Here is a 19,460-nt window from a genome sequence, read left to right on the forward strand (position 1 = left end):
AGAGCTAAGTGCTTAAAGCTCAAGGGAGTATGCAGAGCATAGCAATCCCCAGTGTGATATAGCAGTTCCCTCCAATAGCGAGACAAGGCTACATATTGAGGGTCAAGAAGATCTCTGATGTTTAATGGCAGGTACTCTGCTTTTATGCATTGCTCCCCTGCAAGGGAGACGCACAAAGGCAATTAGACATTCACCAACCAGATAACGGTTACATCCCACAGATTCTCTCCCCTCTGCTTGGGAGATAATTGAGTTTCTTACTGTATCTACTCAATTATCTCCAAGCTAAAACTTATACATTTTTATGCATTTTTATAACTTTATGATTTTGTATCACACAGGAATAAAACTTATATTTTTATGAACCACATAACTTGGGGACAAACATATAAAAAATTCGTACAAATCGGTTCAGTGGTTCCAGAGATATTGAAAACGTCTCTTTGGACCGACCGCACGCCTGTTTGCATGCCCAAAACAGTTCCACAGATTCAGGCTTTGCGGTAGGTCTATTTCTGCCCTGAAAAGTAACAAAGTCCCATCCGAAGGCGGTGTTCGAATCGTTGAACGCACTTCAACTTCTGTCGAAGTGTCGAAGTGAAACCGGGGTTGCGTTTCCGTGGTGTTCAATTGTCTACTGGAGGTCTATTTTACACCCAAAATGACAAAGTCACGTTCGAATGTGTGTTCGAATCTGCGAACGGGACTTAGTCTCCAGCCGCAGTGTCAAAGGGCGGGGGAAGGTACAGGTCAGCGGTGTTCGTTCATATGTGTGGCCGATTTCCATTCCAGGGATTTGACGGCACACCCCGCTGACCGCGTTCGACTGCATTAAAATGGCCGCCGCCACGTGTTCGACTGTCTAATGGCGGCCACTTTGACTACTTCGGCACTTCGACGACTTCGGCACTTCGATTGCATCCGAAGTGCCAGTTTAAAAGTACAAACCCTTTCTTTGTACAACACAGTTAAAGGGCCAGAAACAGTAGAATATAAGTCCATAAGCCCCAACTCAGTTCCTTAAAGGGCAATACATCCCAGGGCCATAGTCACAGGGCAGGAGGCTAGCAATCAGTACTCTCCAATGCCCAGTGGCAAATGGCAGTTTGTCACAATATATATATATATATATATATATATATATATATATATATATACTGAACAAAATTATAAATGCAGCACTTTTGTTTTTGCCCCATTTTTCAGTAACTGAACTCAAAGATCTAAGACTTTTTCTATGTTTACAAAAGACCTATTTCTCTCAAATATTGTTCACAAACCTGTCTAAATCTGTATTAGTGAGCACTTTGCCGAGATCCACCTCACAGTGTGGCATATCAAGATGCTGATTAGACAGCATGATTATTGCAAAGGTATGCCTTAGACCACAACACTTTCACCCAGTTCTCCTCTTAATCATTCAGATGTTCATTGGCAAACTTCAGACGGGCCTGTACATGTGCTTTGTTGAGCAGGGGGACCTTGCGGGCGCTGCAGGATTTCAGTCCTTCACAGCATAGTGTTTTACCAATTGTTTTCTTTGTGACTATGGTCCCAGCTGCTTTGAGATCATTAACAAGATCCTCCTGTGTAGTTCTGGGCTGATTCCTATCATGATCATTGAAACTCCACGAGGTGAGATCTTGCATGGAGCACCAGACCAAGGGAGACTAACCGTTATTTCGTGATTCTTCCATTTGCGAATAATCGCACCAGCTGTTGTCACCTTCTCACCAGGCTGCTTGGCGATGGTCTTGTAGCCCATTGACTTGTCCCTGACATCCTTGGACAGCTCTTCGGTCTTGGTGATGGTGGAGAGTTTGGAATCTAATTGATTGCTTCTGTGGACAGGTGTCTTTTATACAGGTAACAAGCTGAGATTAGGAGCACTCCCTTTAAGAGAGAGAGTGCTCCTAATCTTTGCACGTTATCTGTATAAAAGACATGTTGGAGCCAGAAATCTTGCTGATTGATAGGAGATCAAATACTTATTTCACTCATTGACATGCAAATCAATTTATAACTTTTTTGACATGCGTTTTTCTTGTTTTTTTTTTGTTATTCTGTCTCTTACTGTTAAAATACACCTAACTGATTGAATCACCCAAGCACCTATTCTTATTTCATAATGGTCTCAAAAGGTTAAATTTATATATTTTTTCAGTTTATATTCTGGGTTATTTTTTAACTGGGCATCATTTAATAAAGCTGGATTTAGTAGAAAAAACTATTTTTCCCCCTCTAGGTACAACTGGGGTATCCATAGGTAGACCCACAGATGTTGTAGAACTGCAGCTCCAGCAAAACCCTAGACCATTTGGCACAAAATAAAAATGGACCATTGCACCCCAACAGGGGCAACATCAAAATGAAATAAAAAATCATGAATCATTTATATAATATAGTACAATATAAAAATAGACAGACCTTGTTTAAGCACATTACATGCATTTACAAAAATAGGGGGGCATGCAGGACAGACCACATACTTAACTTGCTTGATGAGTTTTGCAATTAACCCAGACACTTTCTCAACAGCTAAGTGCTTTTCACATTTTATATTTTACTATATTTCAGCAATAAACAAGATTAATGTTTTTTATTCCACTGGGACTTTGTTATTGTTGGATTTCAAGGGTCCTTTTTTTTTTTTTTTATAGAGCTTCTTGGAGCCTAGAGGATGTAGATATGCAGCAGGTGAAACCCCAAGAAACCCTGGGCTTCCTTTATGCAATTAAATACACAAATAACAAATCTATTAATTAGAAGTTCAAATATTATTTTATATGATATATATTTTTTTTAATTTACTTTAGGATAAAGATCTATTCAGCTTTTGAACAAATAGGCAAATTAGCCCAAATTAAGACTGAGTAAAAGAGTGGTGGAAAAAAATTACATTGGCGCTTGCAGGCATTGTGAAAGTATTAGAAAAAATATATATATATACACATGAGAAGACAACCGTATTTTTTTTTCAATGTATGATTTTTATTGAAGATTTTTACAAACAAAAATACTAATAGGGGGGGGGGATACAGAAAGGAAAAAGGGGGGGGGAGGGGGGGTAATAAATGTAGCAAAATACACACAGTGAAGCACATTGTTCTCAAATCACAGATATACAGATGTACAGATAAGGGTGAGAAAGAGGCATATAAGCAATCATATAATCGATCACATTTCCGCCATGATAGTACAGTAGCATATTTCGACAACAATAGATTAGCATTATACATTATACCTCAGGGTGCTGATTTTGAGACCACATTCGATTCCCAGTTTTGCCACAGATCATGGAATTTCGACATGTCTCCTCTCTTAGCCCATTCTTTTTCATATATGTATGTAGTGTTGACTCTGGTAATAACCTCTTGTAATGTTGGGCAGACTGAGCTTTTCCAGCGGGTTGCAATGCAAATCTTTGCTGTAGTGAGAATGTTTAGCACCGCTGCTCGTGAGGGAAACATTTCTATATCTGGTATCAAATGGAGAAGGTAAAGTTGTGGAGAGAGTGGTAATAATTGGCCACTTACTGATACTATGAGGTTTTGAATTTGAATCCAGTAGTTGGTAAGCATAGTGCAATCCCAAAAAACATGTGGTAGCGTACCTTTTTGAAGGTTGCATCTCCAACAGAGGGGAGAAGCATTCGGGAAAATATTGCTGAGTCTATCTGGCGTTAAATACCATCTCATTACCACTTTGAGGTATGCTTCCCAGTGAGTAACGCATTTTGTCGATTGTTTGGTGTACCTGACTGCTTTGTCCCAATCAGAGCTCTGGGTATCTATACTCAGATCTCTTTCCCAGCGAAGTCTATATGTTAATTTGTCATTTGTCTTAGCCAGCGATAGCTGTAGATAGCAGAGGGAGAGGGTTTTCAAGGATGCTAGGTTCGCCTTGCAAGTATAGCCTATGCGCCCCACTATACTTAAAGTAGATGGGTCAATATATTCAATTTCCCTGGATTGTAATAGGTGTTTCACCCTTAAGTATAGAAATATATCTCGTGGCGTTAGCGTGAATGTACGTTGAAGATCTGGAAATGGGATCAAGCCCGTACGTGCATATAACATATGTACATGGTTTATACCCTTCGCTACCCAGTTGTGGACTGGCAGGTTTGGTGAGATAACTGATAGAGCTTGTAGTGGTGCTACATATAGTAATTCCTCTTGAGGGCATAGTATTGGGCTTTCCAGTATCCATGTTTTTAATAAAAACCTTGTGGTCGTCAGCATGGATGATGATGCTGGGAGAACTCTAGACCAAAGGTTATCGGATAGGGACCGAGTGTCCCCACACATAGCCTCCAATTTCAACCATACTGGTTTGGATCTATTTGTGATGATGTCTAGACCTTGAGCTAGAATTGTTGCCCTATAGTAGTTTTTAATGTTTGGGAGATTAAGGCCACCTTTATTTAAGGGGATCCAGAGAGACTGGGCCGCAATCCTCGGTGGTTTCTTTTTCCAAACATGTGCATTTATTGCAATTTGGAATCTGTTCAAAAGAGCATTTGGTAGGGCGATCGGTAGTGTTCTGAAAAGGTATAAAATATTGGGCATTAACATCATTTTAATGGAATTTATCCTGCCTATCCAAGAGGTATGTGCCATTTCCCAAGAGTTAGTTTGTTTTGAAATCCCAGCTAGTACTATTTCATGATTTTCTCGAATAATTTGTGTATGGGAACACGCAATCTTTACCCCCAAATATAAAATTGACGTTTTGCGCCATTCAAAGGGGTATTTATCTTTTAGAGTGTGGATGATCCCTTGGTCCAGGTGGACAGGAAGTATTTGTGTTTTTTTTTATATTGTTCTTATAATAAGAAACATTGCCGTATTCATGCAGGGTGTCTAAAAGGTGGGGGATAGATTGTACCGGTGTTTGAAGGAACAGCATAACGTCGTCAGCAAAAAGTGCAATTTTCTTTTCGCCGTCTGGTGTTTGAAGACCTGGAAGTAAAGGGTTCTTTTTTATTGTTTGTACCAATGGCTCTAAACATAAAATGAAAATAAGGGGAGATAATGGACAGCCTTGCCTGGTGCCATTTGTTATGGTGAAGTTGCGGGAGGTGAACCCCGTATTAAATACTTTAGCCGATGGCGATGAGTATAAGGCCAAAATGCTATTTATAAAGGGTCGGGAGATATTAAACGCTGACAGCGTGCTAGTCATGTAATTCCAGTTAAGGCGGTCAAATGCCTTTTCTGCATCTAACGCCATTAGGACTCCTTGTCGTCTATGTTTGAAAGCCCATTCCAATAAATCCATACAGTATCTAGTATTATCTCCAACTTGCCGTCCAGGCACAAAGCCCGCTTGTTCCCCCGAAACCAGAGTGGTTAAAAGGGGTTTTAGTCTATTGGCTAACAATTTTGCATATAATTTTACATCGGCGTTCAGTAATGATATCGGCCGCAGATTGCTACAAACTGTAGGTGCTTTGTTCGGTTTAGGTAAGGTTATGATATAGGCTTCTAACATTTCCCCAGGAAACTTCCCATTTTGTCTAACTTTGTTGAACAACCTTGTAAGATGAGGAGCAATTTGATCAGTTAATTTGATGTAGTAATAATTCGATAGCCCATCAGGACCTGGGGCCTTATGTTTGGGAAGTGCTCGAATTGCCTCTTTAACCTCGCTTTCTGTGAATGGAGTATTTAGTTGCTCATTGTGGAGTGTCGTAAGTTGTGGGAGTTCTATTTTCGCTAGATAGTTGTCTACTTCTATTTGAGAAGGGATGTGTGTGTCTCCTTGTGATTTTAGGTTATATAGCCCTTCGTAATAATAGGAAAGTTCATCCACGATATCGTTAGGGTTATAAATCCTGGTGTCGGAGTTGGAAATTAGGTACGGGATTTTTGTCTGGAGATATCTAGATTTCAATCTGCTTGCTAACAATTTGCCTGCTTTGTTACCCATATGGTAATAATGTTGGTTAAGCCTCCGAGCATATGTTGTAAATGCCTGTGTGTTTATATGTTGGAGGGCTGTGCGGGTGTCAGTAATCTGTTTGGATAGAGCTTTTGAGGGGGATGCCTTATTTAACGTCTCTAATGACGATAAGGTTTGGGTCAGGGTGGCAAGTTCTTTGCTAAAATGGGATTTAATAGAGGAACCCAACTGGACAAAAACTCCTCTAATAACCGCCTTATGGGCTAACCACTGCGTTTCTATGGAAGTGTCGTCAGTGTTGTTGATAGTAAAATATTCCTCCAAAGCCGACTGTACTTTTTGTAGATGTGCAGGGCCGTCCAGTATGGATTCATTTAGTCTCCATTTGCCTCTGCCCTTAGCTGGGTATGGAACTGCAATGGTGGTTATAATAGGGGCATGGTCAGACCATGTTCGTGGTTCAATCGATTGGCTAAGTAGATGCGGCAGCGTGAGTTTGTCTATTAAGCACATATCAATTCGTGTATATGTAGTGTGGACTTGTGAGAAATATGTAAAATCTTTTGCTGTGGGATAAAGATTTCTCCAAGAATCGTATAGGTCGTGTGAGTGTATGAGTTGGGAAAAAAGCTTGCTGGACTGTTCGGAGATTTTATTTGGGCGTTTGTTGTGTATGCGTTGTACATCTAAGAGCGGATCTAGTGTGCAATTAAAGTCTCCGCAGATTATTACGTGGCCTTTGCGCATTCGGAGTATTCTTTTAACGGCTTTCGATAGGAAAGAGATTTGGGCTGTGTTAGGTGTGTACAAAGAGACAACTGTTATTAGTAAGCCATTTAATTCACCTACCAATATTAGTAGTCTGCCCGCTTGATCTGCATATTGGGCATGTAATGTGAAGCTCCAATCGGAGTGGAAGAATATAGCAACACCTTTCGTTTTGTTGTCTGCATGTGCGTGGAATCCCGTGGGGTATTTAGGTGAACGGAGTGTGGGTGGGTTATTTTTAGAGAGATGGGTCTCTTGAAGGCATACTATTGCCGCATTGGAGGCATTCATATCTTTTAGAACTTGGCGCCTTTTATAGGGACTATTAAGCCCTTTGACATTGAGGGAAAAAAATTTCATGACGTTGTTAGTCATTAGCATAGAGTATATTCCTGCATTGGGAGTTGCTATTCGACTTTAAGAGTATGGTTTGGTGTAGCCCTGATGGCAGCTTGCAATCATTCGCGTAGGTTGTGTGTCCTATAATAGTTAAGTCTAGGTTCTGTGGAGGTGATTCAGTTGGACTGATACAATGTGGTACTTGGTGTTGGAGTACAGTAAGCAGGATATGAGGGAAGGTGATGGATGGAGGAGGGGGTAGGTAGAATGGAAAGAAACTAAAGTATTTACATACCGCTCCCTCATGGGGGAGATACAAAAGGGTCATGTAGAGAGCACACCGGGTGCACTCAAGGGGTGACCTGAAATAGAGGGGGGGGGGGGGGTAAGAGCGTACCCGTCGACCTGACAGAGTGGTTTGAGTGCTATTTGAATAAAGGATAACTGATAACTGATAAGAGAAATAAGTATAACAGTGCAACTTACTGAACAAAATTTGAATATAAACCTTTTTAGTAAGGACTAACCGCGGTCCTTGTCTTTAACCAAGTGGTGGTTGGGGTCTCTCAACCTGTTGGTAGATCGTGTGAGTGTTGCGTGGGTTGTGCGCCAGATAGGTGCTATGGCTCTATGAAGGGTGCATGAAAAGGCAGCAGAGTATACTACCCGTGTAGGGAGCATGCTGAGTGATGATGTGCACGGCTTTTATATCTGGCCGGAAAATAAGCCTAAAACGCCCACCGTTCGGTCAGAACGTGAGGCTCCGTGTTAAAAGTGCTGTATGCATGCTCGAGGTGACATACCCCATAAACATTTCCCTTGAGCTCTGGGCCTGTGAGTGGTTACCAAGATCGAAATTATGTGTGAAATTAAACATTTGCGCCAATCAGGGCCGGGAAAAATCCCCTGTCGCAGCATGCGGTAAACATGCCGCAAGAGGGACCAAGCCCGGCCGCTGAGACAATTGCATAAAACATAAGAAACTCACACTCTATCACTCGCAATATAATTCCCAGTAACAATGCCTACAGTCATAACTTTGGGTCTCAGGGCATGAGACTTACTTCATGGAGCTAATTAGCATGTCACAGTATAGTCTAGTGGTGTTGACAATGATCGTCGGGAAGAATCCCCGGTTGCTGCACGTGGTTGCATGCCGCAAGAGGGATTAAACCCGACCTATAGAAAATGTGTGAAAGATATTGTCTATGTGCCCTATTACATGCTATGGCACATTTTTGCTTAAAACATAAGAAATTAACAGTTTGTCACGTATATGACCTGTCTCACTTGTTCGAGTTCATACCCATACCGCCAACACGGTCAAGACTCGGATTAGATTCGAAAGTCTATTTTTTCTTATTTTGCGTGCCGGCCATCTGCCAATCCGCCGATACCTTCTTGGGAGAAGTCGCGGTGGTGATTTCTTGATGGTCGTTTTCGTTGTTCCAGAGACCCCATTCCTTCAGTAGTTTCATACCATCTTCGGGTTCAGCAATTACTTGAGTCTTGCCTTGACGCCATACAAGTAATTTGGTCGGATATCCCCATTTATAGGCCACGTTGTTGTTGCGCAGAGTCTTAGTGATGTTGATAAATTCTTTTCTTCGTGCCATAGTAGTCGCTGAGAGGTCTGCGAATAAAGCTATTTTAGCATGCGGTTCTGGAAGTGTAGGGAATTTTCTTGCGGCGGTCAGCAATGCCTCTTTGTGGACGTAGTAGTGAAACTTGACAATTGTGTCTCTAGGGTTGTCGCTGGTTAGCCGGGCCGGCCTGGGGAGTCTATGCATTCTGTCATATGCCCAGGCAGAATCAGGCACATCAGGGACTAGCGATTTGCAGATGGACAGGATGTAGGCCGGGAGGGCGTCGTTAGAGACATCTTCAGGGATCCCCCTGAAGCGGATATTCTGTCGTCTTGATCTGTCCTCTAAATCCGCCAATTTTAGTTTCAAGGTGGTATTTTCTTCTGCTAAGCTTTGAAGTTTGTCTACTACTTCGTTATGAGCAGAGCACAGTTCCGCCGACTTCTTTTCAAGATGGTTGGTCCTGTCGCCAATACTTGCTATTTCTCTCCTTAAGTCCCCATCAATGCGTTGGAAATCCGCCTTGATTGTGGCTCTTAGGTTTTGTAGCATTCTATGGAGGCTTTTTTCCGTTACAACGGAATCGGAGTATTTAGAGGATACTGATTCTGGGTCAGACAGGCCGTCTGAAAAATTTTCTGCCTCCTCGTCGCCATCTTGGATCGTTTTCCGGCGGTCTTTTTTCCTCGATTTCATCGAGTCCTGTAGCTTCATTTGCTTGGACGGTGACATGTTTCAGCTCCTCGTCGGTTAGGGAGTGTAAAAATCGGTATTTCTCTGAACTTGAAGTAAAATATTGCTTATATTGTAGCTAGTCAGGTCGAGCAGCCGACGGAGCTCTCAGCCCATGCGACCAGACGCACCGGAAGCCAGACACGCCCCCAAGACAACCGTATTTTAAATAATAGCACTGGTTTAAATAATGTTTTTATTTTATTCTTATTAAAAAATGAAAGATCTAATTATACAAGTCAGTTTAACAAATTCACAATTGAGTTCGAGAAGCCCTTTTAAGAAATAGTTTCAGCAAATTCCATTAGAATTGGGTCATTTGTAATATTTTCAGACAGATTATTTCCCTTGGTATTTTCATTCATGCACAGGTCCAGTAATAACATTCTTTTTATATTGCTGAAATCATTTTTAATACTCCGGTACTTAAATAGTACCACATTGTTAAGAAAGCAAATCACATATGCAGCTGCATAAATTTTACTATGTATACATTAAGATAAATTCCTAAGGAAATGCATTTTGAAAATCAATTGAAATTAAGCTTGTGTTCTATAGTAACAAAACGTGTGGAGAATTCTAAAATAAAAATGGTGCTTGTCCAATGAAGGATAGCATTATTATGACAGGAATTAGTCAGGTTGCAATCACAGGTCTGTTTATATCCTGTTGAAAATGTACATATGCATGTATTTATTTATTTTTAAACGATATAAACCTTAATCCAGGATAACAGGCAAGCATGGCACCCCCCAAAAAATATATATTTCTCCACCCCCCCAAAAAAACTTTAAAATAAAACATAGTAGCTGTTTTCACCATTCAGTTAGTAAAATGAAAGGAAACTTTTGGAAAAATATAAAAGCAATGTTGGGTTGTGAAAGTGGAGCAATCACAAATCCAGAAGAATTGCCCTACTTTCAGGACTTTTTGAGAGATTTATCGAGTTCTAAAAAGTATATTTTTGAGTGTTTCAAGAATTTGCTCCAATCTATTAAAGTGTCTGAAAAGTGTCACTCTTTTGTATATTCTTTTTGTCCACCATTTTATGTCCAACTACCTAATAACATTGTCAAATACATCTTTCTATATGAAATTAGAAGAGGTTCTAGAGATACTTGTTTGGTACAAAAAGGTAAACATATTAAACATTTTTAATATAGTATAAAAAAAGTAATGCAAAACAAAAAACACCCAAAAAAATAATTCCAATTAATTCCCAAAGGCAACTGATCCCAGAAAAGATGATAATGTACTGACACTATGAGGGAGATTTATTTAGTGCCTAATCTTTTCTTATTTATTAAATTGGTCTACAATTAGTCTCAAAATATCTGCTTCTCTCTACCTTAATTCCTTAATTTTACATACATAAAACAAAATCTGGCAAATTTAGCATGGTTGAAAAAAAGAGAAATGAGACAGAACACTGGAGGAAAAAGTACAAATTTAATAAAACCTTTGTACACAAAATGGTGAACTTAAAAAAAAAACAATAAAAAAGAAAACACAATAAATTTAATACAACAAACAAAATAAACTGCACCAAAAAAGCAAAAAACACTATTGCCAGCACTTTCATAAATCTTCTCTTTAACCTCCTTCGTCAACCCTGAATTTAGTGTTTTTGTCCTGCCAGCAACTGTTTTATGCATTTACTCAGTCTTCACACTAAGAATATGTAGATCAGCAGTCAAATAAGTGAAATAAATAAGAACACTCTAATTTAAAAAAATGGAGACCAAAAGCTTATAAAAAAAAAAAAAAAAACCAATGATAACAAGACCCCCACATGAAGAGAGCAGTAAAGAAAAAAATAAATTCTTGGCATCACTGGTGTACAGGACAGGACAGGTGCTCCCTCAGCCCTATATAGACTGTGTTTCAACTTCCACGAGCAATAAGGCTACAAGCACCATTCCTGTTCACACAGAGGCGTAGCGTGGGGGGTGCAGGGGGAGCCGGCCGCACCGGGGGCAACATCTGGGTGGGGGCGCGCTCGCACTCGCAGCTCTCTGCCCCTGCCTGGCTCACTCACTCTCTCTGCAGTGCTGGCTGTGCGAATCCGATCCGAGCCGCTGGGTCGCCGCCCACTGTGGAGGGGGGGGGGGGGTGCCAGGCGTGCGGTGCGGTGGGTGTGAAGAGAGAGCGAGGGACTATCTGGGGGAGGGACAGTGCAGCGGCCGCCCAGCGCAGCGCTGAGGGCGGGAGAGAACCACACCAGACCAGCCCAGGCAGCAGCAAGAAGAAGCTGGCAGCGGCGGCAGGTGACACAGGCCAGAGAGGAGAGAGGGAGCCAGTGGTGACAGACGCTGCAGGAGGAAAACCTAGGAGGCCCTGGAGGAGAAAACCTAGCCTGCTGACTGCTGTGATCGGGTCCGGGAGTCCCGGACAGCCGGTGAAAAAAAAGGTAGGAGTCAGGACTGACTAGAGTAGTACTGGGCTCAGTGGGCTGGCTGTGTAGTGCTAGCAGAGCATCTCCCAAACTGAAGTTTCTTTGGGATGTTCCCGGTCTGCAGGTCAAGACTGGCATGTTGAGCTGACCAGATGGATTGAAGTTTGGTTGGTTCAACAGTGACGAGACAGATTTCGATCCATATGTAGCTGCTCCAGCTCAACATAAGTTGATGTAAGCCAGTGGGTCTAGGCCTAGCAACCTTTAATTTATTTATTTATTTTTGCTGAAAGAGTAAGGCAATAGGCATGAAGGTGAATAAACATTATGTGAAGAGTAAAGAAATGGTTATACAATCAAGGGGTGCTAAAAGTGCAGCAAGGCAAGAAAGTGATTTTCTTTTTTTTTCTTTTTTTTTATTTTAGCACATTATCTTGTATAAGGAGGTCAATCCTGATGAGCAGGTTGCAAACTGGTCAGCTTTAGATTTGCTTCACTGGGTGTATAAGTGGAAGCTGCAAGAAAGTTTAACTAACTTTGTTGTCACATTAAGAATCTTTCTTACTATCACTGTTTCTACAGCGAGTTGTGAAAGAAGTTTCTCAAAACTTAAACTAATTAAAACATATCAGAGATCTACAATGAGCCGAGAAAGGCTGAGTAATCTAGCAATACTGTCCATTGAGAGAGACTTTAATGTAGATTTCAATTCCGTTGTTGAAAAATTTGCGCTAATTAAAAGCAGGCGAATTTAAATTAATCTGTATATTATATACAGATTGATATCTTGCACTTCTATTAAATAATTACAATTAGAGGTACAGTATTGAGGAAGTTGGCTCCATCTAGCCCAGTCTTGGATCATCTCCAGGGTATGGTTCCATTTTGATGTTTAGTTTTTGTTCTTGATATTTTTTGTCGTTTACGATGGTTGTGAGACGACATAAAATAGCATGGCCCATGCTAGGTTACTACATTTGTATATTTGTATTCATAGACCTGCTGAAAATGTGGAGAATGTGTAATGCATTTTCGCACTCAATAAAGTGTTGGAAAATAAACTTGTATTTAGATGCATTTTACTTTAATTACATAAGTATTTTCATAACAAACAATACATGTGCTTGGGGCGGTAAGGGTTTCTTTAACTAATCTAGTGGAAGAGACTCGAGTGCTAAAATCCACGGGTTAGGGGGCGCAAATTACTTGCCTTGCCCCGGGTGCTGACAACCCACGCTACGCCACTGTGTTCACATATTTTCATTGTCATTTGCAAAGTGGATATAAGGAGAAGGCAGCCGATCTCTATGCATAGTACTCCTTGCTTCCTCGGCTGTGCACACTTGTATATTATAAGGCACAGGATTATGACACCTTGATCATAACCTTGCGTCTGTACAATTCAGTTGTGCACCATTGTGGAAGCCAGGGAGCAGCATGCAGAGGTGTGTGCCCATTATTGCATGCAGTCACAGTTTCAGCCACTGGATCACCGGGGAACAAGACCAAAGGCCGAGCAGAAGATGATAGTAAGAGATTTATCTGCTGGGAAATTTTGGGAGCTCTTTTTTTCTTTGTTCACATTATACGTGATGCTATGCAGGTTTCTAAAAATTTGAGGGGGTGACGATTCCTTTTATGTTTTTTCCTCTTTTCTTGTCTAGAAACATATTTAATTTTGTCTACTGTTAACTGTCCATGAGCTCAGCTATTGGATAATTGCCCACCTACTGACACACTGTGTCCTAGCATTCATTATTACACATACTGGCTGCTGATTATCTGTGATGCTTATTGTCTGTGTTTTGTTTTTATCCCTTTTTGTCTTTGTTTTGTCTGTGATTGTTTTTTCTCCCTTCTTTATGTGTTTTTTTTTTGTTACATGTTAGTCACATTTTATATGTATTTGGTTTTGTTATATGTTCTCTGTCATCATTAATAAAACATAATAAAGGACCTTAATTTTGGAAACTAGAGAGATATTTTATAAAATCTCTTTTATATAGTTTGAAGTGAAGTTTCATGAAATAATGCTATAGCGATACAGATATTAACATTTTATCAAAGAGCCTATAATGGGTGGGATGATAAAATGATTTTTTATTCTGTTGAGCAAGTTACATACAATAAATTAGAGATATTTTTATGATATCAGAGCATACCCCCAACTATTTTCTGTGTATGCCTCATATTAAATGTCTCAAATAAAATAGAAAAAGAGGTCCAGGCACATAGAGATACATCCAGTGCAGACTGTATTGGACACGAAAGGCAACATTTTGACTCAATAGTAAAAAAGCAGAAAAGTAAATAAAGAAAATCCCTCACTCACAAAAAACAAGAAGCCACTAGTGATGTCCCGAACGGTTCGCTGGCGAATAGGCCACGGATGGCGAACATATGCGATGTTCGGTCCGCCCCCTATTCGTCATCATTGAGTAAACTTTGACCCTGTACCTCACAGTCAGCAGACACATTCCAGCCAATCAGCAGCAGACCCTCCCTCCCAGACCCTCCCACCTCCTAGACAGCATACAATTTAGATTAATTCTGAAGCTGCATTCATTTTTTTTGTGTTTGTGTTTATTATACATTATCCTCCATAGCCAGTAACCTGTGTTTATTATACATTATCCCCCATAGCCAGTAACCTGTGTTTATTATACATTACCCCCCATAGCCAGTAATCTGTGTTTATTATACATTATCCCCCATAGCCAGTAACCTGTGTTTATTATACATTATCCTCCCATAGCCAGTAACCTGTGTTTATTATACATTATCCCCCCCATAGCCAGTGACCTGTGCTTATTATACATTATCCCCCATAGCCAGTAACCTGTGCTTATTATACATTATCCTCCCATAGCCAGTAACCTGTGTTTATTATACATTATCCCTCCCATAGCCAGTAACCTGTGTTTATTATACATTATCCCTCCCATAGCCAGTAACCTGTGTTTATTATACATTATCCCCCCCATAGCCAGTAACCTGTGTTTATTCTACATTATCCACCATAGTCATTTATTGTTGGTCCTAGGCAGCATGATGTCTTAGGCCGGCCCAGAGAGTGAGTGAGTGAATAATATCATATATATGCATCAAATTTACAAAGCCAAACTTTTAAAAGCTTTCCTCATTTCTTTCTCGGGATGAGGAATATATCGGTTGTAGACTGAGCATTTCCATCCGCCCGATCTTTTAATAATATGCACTGGAGTGTCAGTGTTGAAGGAGACCGAAGCTGCCCCTATTCTAAATGAAAGACCCGAGACATGGATACAACCCAATCTTAGGAGTAGTGTTCTGATGTAGAAGATTAATTTAGCCATAGTCAGAGGGATTCAGTGAGAGTTAGTGGTGAAATGTGTGTGGCATGACTGAGTGTGGGTAAGTAAGAGTCAAGTATTTGAACTGGGCACTAGTTCTAGGTGGGTTAAAGTGGTTGTTACAAATCGCTATTTGTAACTGGCCCTTTAAATGGAAAATTGCCCTGCTTCCCTGGATTGTGGAGAAGCCTATTTGCCAGCCTCCTTCCTCATGACTATGGCCCCTGGAAGATTGTGCCCCTGAAAACTTATTAACTTTTATTGGGTGTGTATGGCCCTTTAAGAACAGTCTGGGGACATATTGTGACTTTGCTGAACAATACCCCTTTAACCCCTTAATGACACATGACGTGTGTGACACGTCATGATTCCCTTTTATTCCAGAAGCTTGGTCCTTAAGGGGTTAAGACTATGTCCCCAGACCTGTAAAATAACTTGCCCCTGGCTCTCTCCCACTTGGTTCAGTAAATAGGGCTTACTGAACCAAGTACCACACAGGCGGACCACCCAGAAGTTAAAGTGTGCAGGCAATTTACCTCCCAGGCTGTGAGGTTACTGCAGGTTAATTGCACGTGGCGGCGGCCATCTTTGTTCAGTCGAACGCGGTCAGCGGTGTATGCTAAAGATTCTGTGGAACTGAAATCGGCTACACATTTTACCGAACACCGCTGACCCTTACCTTCTCCTACACTTCGTTTTTCAGCTCCAGAGACTAAGTCCCGTTCGAAATGGGACTTAGTCGTTTTTCGGCATGAAATTGACCGACCGCACAGCCCAAATCTATGGAACTGTTTTGGGCAGGAAATTGTGCTTGCGGTCGGTCATAAAGGGACCTACAGCTAACTTTTAATCCACTGGGGGGATTTGGCTGTGTTTTTTTTGGAAGTGTTTATGTTTGATGTATGCTGAGTTCAAATATGTAATTTGTATGGAGATTGAATGTATAGTTTTAAAGCTACAGTGTATGTGTGAAAACTGTATTTTTACTGTATGCTATAATTATGTTATATGTTTATCTGAGGGGAGGAGACGTGGGGGTGGTACCATGTATGTGATTGGTTAATTTCAACCTCCCCCTGGGAGTGTCCTGTGTGTACCTTTTTGTAATAAAAAGCAGGCTGGGTGTCCCAGTTCTTCTTGACCCTTCAAAACGTAGCCTTGTCTCGTTATTGGAGGGAATTGCTGTATCACACTGGGGATTGCTATGCTCCGCATATTCCCCTGAGCTTAATCACTTAGCTCTTTTAAGAGCTGGAGGAGAGGTCTTCCCCACATGGTCCTGAATGCTGGAGGTTCATTCCAGGGTGGAAGGAAGACGGCGCGGCTCCAGTTAAGCTACGGCGGTTGTGGAGCCTGCTGTGGTTGTGGTGTCGTCTGCAGTGTTTGGAGTCCTCTGAGAGCGCTAGGAGCATCCATCAACGGAGGGTACTCGGTCGGAGTACACGGAGCTCCGTTACAGTGGTATAGTGGATGGATGAGTAGTTTTGTTTGTTTTAGAGGTTTGTAGAGAAAGTATATAGTGATCATGATTTTTAGCGATATCCAATATTTTTAAGGTGGTCCCAGTGCCACCACTCATATCTGGTGTCACAATAGCTTGCATTTAAAAAAAAACAAAAAAACTTTTTTGACTGTAATATAAAAGCAGTCAGTTTCCTTCACACGTGTGCGTTTCAGGGCCTTCCAGGGCACAGTGTCACACCAGTGCAACTCATATCTGGTGTAACAGTAGTGTACATTTAAAAAAAAAAAATACAGGGGGCTTGTTGTCACCTTTCGGGGACCCTTGGTGTTGTACGTGGCTGGGTGGAGGAAGAGTCCTTCAATTACATCAGTGAGGACAAGGAACGGGACATGGCTAGCTTGGTATCCAACCTTGTGCAAATGGGGAGTTTGCGGTTGTGCAAATGGACTGTTTGCGGTTGTTTGCGGTGCGTTAAACGGGGAGTTTGGTCTTTCACTGTGAAGCAGGCGTAACCCTTACACTACCTGATCGATACAACATCATACCTGATGTTTTAAAGCATGTTATTCCAAACAATTTAGGAATGTTAGGTGATTTATGCCCTTTATGGATTAAAACCAGACTCTGCATCAACTATGTAATTTTCCATGGCAGTTTTGCCATGGATCCCCCTCTGGCATGCCACAGTCCAGGTGTTAGTCCCCTTGAAACAACTTTTACATCACTATTGTGGCCAGAAAGAGTCCCTGTGGGTTTTAAAATTTGCTTGCCTATTGAAGTCTATGGCAGTTCGCCGGGTTTGCCCTATTGCCTATTGAACTGCTATAAATGTGATGAAAACCAGTATATCCATGCTTATTTAATTTTGGAGTTGTGGCTTCTAGTGATGTCGTGAACATAAAATTTTCCGTTCACGACATCACTAGAAGCCACAACTCCAAAATTAAATAAGCATGGATATACTGGTTTTCATCACATTTATAGCAGTTCAATAGGTGCTTACAGGCATGGCTCTCTATACCTCCTGTATTTGTCTGTGTATATTGTACGTTCTCCATTAATTGTACAGCGCTGCAGAATCTGTTGGTGCTTTATAAATACCAGTAATAAATAAATAAAATAGCAGTTCAATAGGTGTAATAAACAGGTTAGCTTCTCGGTGCTGGAATCCTTCCAATAATCAAATGATACTTCACACAGGACAAGTTTGTTGATCTGCACTCATAGGGAATCCCCAAAAATACATCAGGAAGAAATCATAGAAAACATTTATTGAAGTCAAAAAAGATACATATGGGAAGATACTAGAACAGCAGTCCTCATGTATGCTATATTGGTCCAAGCATGTGAAAAATGTAAAAAAAAAAAAAAGGTTGTGAGTGAACAAAGTATAAAAAGTCCAAAACCTGTGCATGGAACCACCCTCAGCTGCTGTACAGGGGCAGCCCACCAAAGAAGCCGACCATAAAGAAAGATTAGAAAGCCCTGGATGCATTTTGCACCACTCTGGGTGTTTACTCAACATCATGTGTTCTGTCCCTTTAAGAGGCTGTCTTTCGGGTGCGCATCTAGGGTAAGTGGAATTCACACATGGGTTCGGCTGGAGCTCCCTGCAGGTCGTTGGATAGCTTGTTGCAAAAAGGCTTCCAGGGTATCTGGTACACCAAAATGAGCAAAGTCATCTTTTAATGATTCAGGCAATCCTAGCCAAAATTGATTGATCCATCTGATCTCATTCCAGTTATTGTCTGTAGTATACCGCTTGAATTTTGTTATGTAGTCCTTGACAGGTCTGCGGCCTTGACGTAGTGCTCTAATGGCAGTTTAAACAATATCTTGTATATTAGGATCATCATACATGGCAGACATGGCAGCAAAAAAAGCATTCCAGGTTTGAATGCTGGGATCATTAATGCGCAAGAAGTCATGGGCCCATTTTTGTGCTGGATCTGAGAGAAGGGTAATAATAGTGCATACTTTGACAGCATCACAGTAAAAAGTCCATGGCTTTAAATCAAATAACAGTTCACAAGCCATGATGAAGGAACAGTATTTAGACCTGTGACCTGAGAAGCGTTCTGGCAAGGACACTTGTGGTTCTGGTGCCATGGCATGGTCTTCTGGCAGAGGTATCAGGTGTGCTGCAGACGGAGCTTGCGGAGATCCAGTAACAGGGGAAGTAGCATGTGTCTGCAATTCTTGTATGGCTTGCGTTAACGTGGATACTTGTCTGGTCAGAGTGTTTAGCATTTCGACTTACTCTGCGGGCTCCATGTTTGGCTCAGTTTTTCTGTTGTTTTTTTTGTTTTTTGACAGATGTTGTGCCCAGGTGCAGTAGTAGGCCAAAAAGCGAGGTACCAAATATGGATGAGTCAATCTCATAGTCAGGGTAAGCCAAGGTCAGGGGCAGGCAGCGCGGGTTCTGGAACGTATAACAGACAGATAGGTCAAGGGTCAGATGAAGACAGAATTTACAAAGTGTATACACCGAAGAGCACAGTATAAGTGAGCACTGAGGTAAGGGTAGACTGAGATTATATAGGGGAGATGTATCCACTTCTCACATACTATTGGCTGAAAAGTGATTAGTCCCTTTAAACAATTTCAGGTGTTCTGTCCCTTTAAGAGACTGGCTTTCAGTCATGCGTGCGCCTAGAGTAGGTGGAATTCACATGTGGGTTTGGCTGGAGCATCCCACTACAAAAATGCTGGCTGCGTGTCCCTGCAACTGAGCACACTAGAGTCCTCGGCGAGCACCGAGAGGAAACCGTCATGGATGGAGACGCGGAGAGGGACCTCCAGGTAAGTGTGGTCATGACAGAAATACTCATATTGACTTTTTTGGAATTTTACTGAAATGCCAACCCAAAGATATATTTAGATGTCTAGAAGCTGTCACCAGTGATGGCTGCAGGGAATTGGCTCCCGCGGATCCT

This window comes from Pelobates fuscus, chromosome 4 (assembly GCF_036172605.1).
Source record: "Pelobates fuscus isolate aPelFus1 chromosome 4, aPelFus1.pri, whole genome shotgun sequence".
Lineage (NCBI taxonomy): Eukaryota > Metazoa > Chordata > Amphibia > Anura > Pelobatidae > Pelobates > Pelobates fuscus.